Source organism: Brachionichthys hirsutus, unplaced genomic scaffold (genome assembly GCF_040956055.1).
Source record: "Brachionichthys hirsutus isolate HB-005 unplaced genomic scaffold, CSIRO-AGI_Bhir_v1 contig_797, whole genome shotgun sequence".
In the NCBI taxonomy this organism is placed as follows: domain Eukaryota; kingdom Metazoa; phylum Chordata; class Actinopteri; order Lophiiformes; family Brachionichthyidae; genus Brachionichthys; species Brachionichthys hirsutus.
The window spans coordinates 552,936-559,249 of NW_027180329.1; positions in this window are offsets into that span (position 1 = coordinate 552,936).

Below are 6,314 nucleotides of genomic sequence, written 5' to 3' on the forward strand. Positions count from 1 at the left end.
AGATTGCTTAGTTGGACCTGTCATAGATAATCAGAGTTAATGACACCTTGTGAGAGGTTCCTTTACATTGAAAGGTTGTAACGTCCAACAAACAAAAAAACAATAACATGGGAAGGTTTAATTTTTTAACCACAATGTGACGTAACTTAAATTTAAAATTACAAACTGCCAATAAAAAAAAGTTGCACCACTGTTTGAACAGTGTAATCGCACTGCTGCTCTTAGCAGTTATTCTAAAAGACACAAAGTGTGACAGTTTTTACAACGAGAAGAACAACATCATGGGGAAGGAGGATCAACACTAGAAATTAACCATAAAGATTCTGACATCATTGAGAACATCTCAAAATTTCAGATCTGCGAATTTGAATTTCAATATTACTAGTTTTATTATAGTCAATTTGTATAGACTGAATTGATTGATATATGTTGCAAAATGCAATACTTGTTTCAAAGAAGGCAGCAGAAGCTTCTATTTAAACGCAGGCTTCAAACACGCTATTGCATATTCATATTGTGTAATCTTTCCTTCCCTCTTCGTTTCTTGTTTAATTTCAGGTGTTGGGATTATCTTCAAACAAGCCATTTCATGAAAAGTGAGTCATAGTTGTCTGATGTTGAACCTGTTCAACGTCAGTATTTAAGATGACTGGCAGCTCACACCCAAAGAGCAAATGGTTGTAGCACCTGTAAGTGCGTCTGAAAGTTTAAGTGGGGACAAACACGTTTGCGTTTGTTGTCTTCAGTAAACGTATGATGGGCTAAAGTCTGTGATAACCAATAGAAGGATCAAAATCCACACAGCCAGTAAAACCACTGCTGTCAACCTAAAGCTTTTTTGAAGACTGACACCTAATGAACTAGTTTTCATATTTCCTTTCCTTACACATACACTTCCATCCGAATGTTTTCACTTGCATACGCAACACATATTTTTTATTATCAATCCTCAGTCCTCAATGGATGAAAGCTAACTTGCACTGCAGGTGTCTACGGAGGATATTTTAGACAGCGTGCCTCAGAAATCATTCATTTAGGAGATTTTCTTAACGTCTAAAAAAAATAAAATTGTTTATTCTGTGACATTTCCTTTAAAGGTGAATTTAATATTCATACAGTTTACTGAATATTTTGTCCTTATTTATATAGAATCTGAAAAAAGAACGGAAAATACAGAAAACAAATAGCGTATACCAAGTCTTTATGCCAAGTTGAATCTGCCTGCACCACCCCAGCTCTTTGCTGAAGGCTTCTCAGGCCTATCAACGTCACAACAAGATATTAACAACGGACATTGTCACATGTTCCGTAACAGAAACTTACATGAAGGCTGCGAATGATGTGAAAATCCTCTTCGTTGCTCCCAGGATGGCCTTCTCAGATTTATGCGTGCTCATGTGAGGCGCTTTGCTCAGTATTACGGAGTATTGAGCTACTGTACAAACCAGCTGCAGGACACAAAGACAAGGATTCTGCAGAAAGAGGGTGTGGATTCCAGTTTTGACATGCAAAGTGGGTCTGGCTCGAAACCTGCTAGCAGGTAAGTCAAAAACCTGTTTGAGAGATTTAGCCACTCCCCCCTCCCGTCTCCAGGGACCAAAGTTCATGCTGTTGAAAATCAAGATCATAAAAGACATAAAGAGGCCTTTGATGAATGGCAACAATCTATGCTTCCACATCAGAGGCCATTACACACGCATGCAGACTCCCTTACACACATGATACACAAAAACTCGTACATTTAAATACTTTCATTTCACTTCAGATCCACACACATAAATATACTATCTAATACAACAGATGTCATATGATAGGGTTAATTTAGGATTATGGTTAGGATTCATTCGTGTCTGTCTGTTAGCAACATAACTGAAAAAGTTACAGATGAATCTTGATGACATTTTCAGGAAATGTCGGGAATGTTAGCAAGAACAGATGATTACATTCCGGTGATGATCCAGAAGAGATCCTGGATTCTGGACTACTTTGAAATTTTCATTAACATTAAAGTCAATGGAGCTTCAAAATCTACTTAGCGGTGATGATGATGAATATGACGATGAATAACATTAGATAGAATGTTAGAGTACAAGTACCATCAAACAGTAGCATGTATTACAGTACAAGTACAGTACAGTCAAATATCCTGTCTAAGAGGAGCCTTTCAAAAAAGCCCTTGAACATAAAGAATGTGATTAAGACATTATTATTAACACCAACATGGAAGTCCAACCCCTTTTTCACACAGGGTAACATGCGTATGATTGCTGACCCCTAAATGTTGCTGTTTATTACAGCATATTGTGAAATGTGAACGTTTAGGAGTGTGAGGAGAGTGAAATGCTTATTTTTATTTAACTTTTGAAAGTGCAAGGCTATCTGTTTCTCCTCCTACTCTTTGCTCTGCTCAGTAACTTCAAGCTCCAACCCAGGGGTCACCAACATGACTTTAACACAATCAGTTTCTGGACAGAGATGAATATCATGAGTTATGAACAACATATAATTTAAGGTAAATTGAACCAATTTGTTCTTTCAGAAGTGTTTACCAAACTTTGTATCAGGGGACTTAATGATCAAGCTACTGGATCACAGAATGCAGCGACGGAGACATGAATAAAAGTTCAACAAAAACACTTTACTCATATAGTCAAAAGGGAAATACAGAAAATCACAAAACACAAACTCATTATACTAAAAAGAATTAAGGCTTGGACTGGCTAAGGTCCCCGAAAATAAAAACTAAACTCTACGCAACAAGCAGGAGCTGGAAAAGAGACTAATCCTTGTGTGTGATATCCGTTTATTACTGGTATCTGATGATCGTAATATGATTCCAAGAACAGACAATCATATTTTTAATTTAGCGGGTCCTTTCTTTGTAAATGTGTTTTTTAGGAATCATATTTTTGAGATTGTCATTTCTTCAGTCTTTTTTTTAAAATTCTAATCATTTATCCTTGGGTTTTTAACTCAATACATGTCAGTAATATATTAATAGCTGTGCCCCCTGGGAGTGACTATAAGAGGAAATCAGGAAATTAAAGTATAGCAATAATTATGTGATAAATAAGGTAAAATATTTTACGAGACAAAATTAATTTGTCAAAGTACTGTAGATAACATGCGTCACTATCTTCCAAATGAATAATTTAATGATAAGCATTGTTGCGATATTTTAATATGCATCATAGAGTGTGGTTATTAAGTGGAAATTTCAAAAGATGCTTCATAATGATTTGCCAGGAGGCACGAAGAAGAAGATTTCTGCACCATCGTTAGATTGTCTCTTGAATCTGGGTGTGTGTAGATTAAGTTACGGGGAGTTTCTTCTCCTGGAGCGTCCTGAGAGCGACTCACCTTTTGTAACACCTCATCTCAGCTCTATGCATCCTCAGGCTGCTCGTGGCTCCTCATGTCATGTCATTGTGTTTTCACGCTTCCAGCAAACACAGAGTGAGATTTTGATTGTCATCTGCATGGCACTGATCACTGCATAATGGCAATGCTAACAACACAGCTGATGAATTTGTCTTCTGACTGTAAAAGACAAATGTTTGGGGATTTTTAAAAGAGTTAAAAACTTCATAACCAGAAAATGTGATTTTTAATATATATAGTTGTTTTGGTATAGTTGTCTTGAGTACGGTACTTAGGGTTTCATGAAAAGAAAAACGCGCATTTTGGAGAAGAAGAAATAAATTATTTTGGAGAAGAAGAAAAAAACAGCAAGCACCATACATTTCTCAGGTGACAGTTTTTTATGCTACTTTTTTCCACAATCAGTAATTACTGTATCCCATCTGCACAGATTACAGGAGCAATCCTCCGCCTCATGTTTTACAACCTCTGGATGATGTCATCCTGTGGGATGGCAGCCCACTCTTGAGTCAGACATGCCTGTAGAGAGTAGGTCCAGAAACAGTAACCCAGCACAATCAATGTGGCTTGTTGGGGTCCTGGGTTGTCTTTTTATTTAACGTAATGCAGGCCTATTTTGGGTGCCAGTAGTCTTTGCTGCTGTGGCTGTTCTGGGCCTGCTTCTGGCACAAAGCAGACAGATATGTCTGCAATCTGCACTGGAAAGAGACTGGGTGGCGTTCCTTTGGAAACCCAATGATGGTGTAGGTTTGCTGCTGTGGAATGTGAGCATTCACCAGACTGGGGACCGGTCAGGAGGATTGTCACACCTACCACATGCCGATGCTGACAAATTTACAGAACACTCGCAGAGGTAATTCTCTTCTTAATTTCTGTCATGGGTGGCACGGTGGCGCAGTGGGTAGTACTGTTGCCTCACAGCAAGAAGGTTCCAGGTTCAATTATTTTCTGTGCAGAGTGTGTATGTTGTCCCCATGTCTGCATGTGTAGGTTCTGTCTGGGTTATCTGGCTTCCTTCCACCACCAAAAACATGCAACTTAGGTTGGTTACAGTAAAATTGTCCATATTATATATATTTGTAAATATAGATATATATATATATATATTATTGTAAAATAATGAAATAAAAAAAACTGTTGCTGTACAAATAATTCATTCAGAAAAATGTAAAAAAGAAATCAGTCTTTTTAAGCTTCGATAACACTGGTCATTAATAAATATTATTGTTTGTTTTATTGTTGTACACTTAAAATAAAATTTGAGATGAAAAATAATAGAAAACTCAGAATAACCTCAGGGAAAAAATACAAATCAAATCAAACTCACTCGTAACACAAGTCCGAGTTCACTTTCTGTGTGAGTACAGCTTTTAGCTTCAAGGCCAGAATGAGAGCTCCACCTCTTTGTGCAAATTTGGATTAGCTTGGAGTCATGCAGCGTGATAGCTGCCATTTACCTGTTCAGGAAAGATAAAGACTGTGACAGCTGAACATCAACATGTTATTCTGGTGTTTTGACGCTCCAGAATTTGTAGCATTCTGCATACATTTATACTCCTTACATTATAGGATTGTTTTGATTTGATATTTAGTTTCTATTATGAGGAAAATTAGTCCAGGTGCTGATAAAGCCAAACAGAAATATGACATGAACAGAGAGGTTTTAAACACATTATTCTGATGCTACCTGGTTGAGTATTACTGTGTGAAAACAATAAAAAAGAGAGTGAACCAAGTGTGTCAAAGGAAAAATCAGTGAAGTCACTGAAGTTTCCCTGAAAGTAACAATAATGTCAATACAAAAAGCACTTTAACACCAAGTGTGACTGTTGGTTTTTGTATTAAGTCACAGTTAAACAGTTTTCTGTCAAACTAGCTTTTGCCATTTTTAAAAAACACTTTATCTTAGAAATTTCAAAATGAAACAAAATAGCATGGCAACCAACCAGTTGTTGTATTTATAGAACGATTCCGTCATCAGTCACCTTCAGTTGCTTCTCTGGCTTCATTTCCGAGAATTCCTTTCAATTGGAGGCTTATTATTTAGACTTAAGAGCATCTAAGTGCTTCAACAACTGCGGACGTGGGATGACTGTTAAAATGTCGGCATGCTCATATGCGGTTAATCCTTTACAGTCCACAACAAATTTGACTAGATCTTCTATTATTAGTAGTAGTTTTAGAGCAAAGGTAACACAAACAAGCGTCTTTTTCCTCTCTGTAGTCTGAGCAGTATCCCTGGCCTGTAGGTGTATATAATATACAGACATTTCTATGTCTTGTTTGTGTTATATGATAGACTCGCAGACACAGGAATGTTCCCACAGTTCAGGAAGGCTGTTAATTGTTCAGCTATTTGAAGAAGGGTTGAGTAACAGGATTGAGTCACAAGGTCTGCCTGCGGAGGCGGACCTTGTGACATGAGTGACACAGGAAACCAGGTAGACAGACAGAGGATGAACCTGAGACACAAGTCAGAACAGAGTTACTCTGCCTGACATCATGCACACATAGATGAAGGGATAATAATACAACATTGGTTTTATATAAATCTTGTCTGGACACTCAAAGATGCGTTACATTGTGCATTATTGCACTATTGTAGCCACAGCTGCCCTGGGGTAGACAGAACTGCCTTGGGGCAAACTGAAAACTGACTGACTGACAAAAGCTGCCAATTTGTTGAGTGTGAGAAAGAGAAAATCAGACGTTTGCATGCGGGTCCATCAGCAGGAGAGAACGTGGGATCGATCATCCATAAAACATCCTGGGGAAAGCCCGGTTTAAAATCCAGAAGTAATTACAATCTGTCTACAAAAAAATGGATGTTTAAACTATGAAATGTTTGGATTATTTTCTGATCAGCGGTTTATGGTTCTTATAAATGGATGTTCATTTTAAAGTGAGAGGAAGCGCTGCAGGCTGTCAGCATT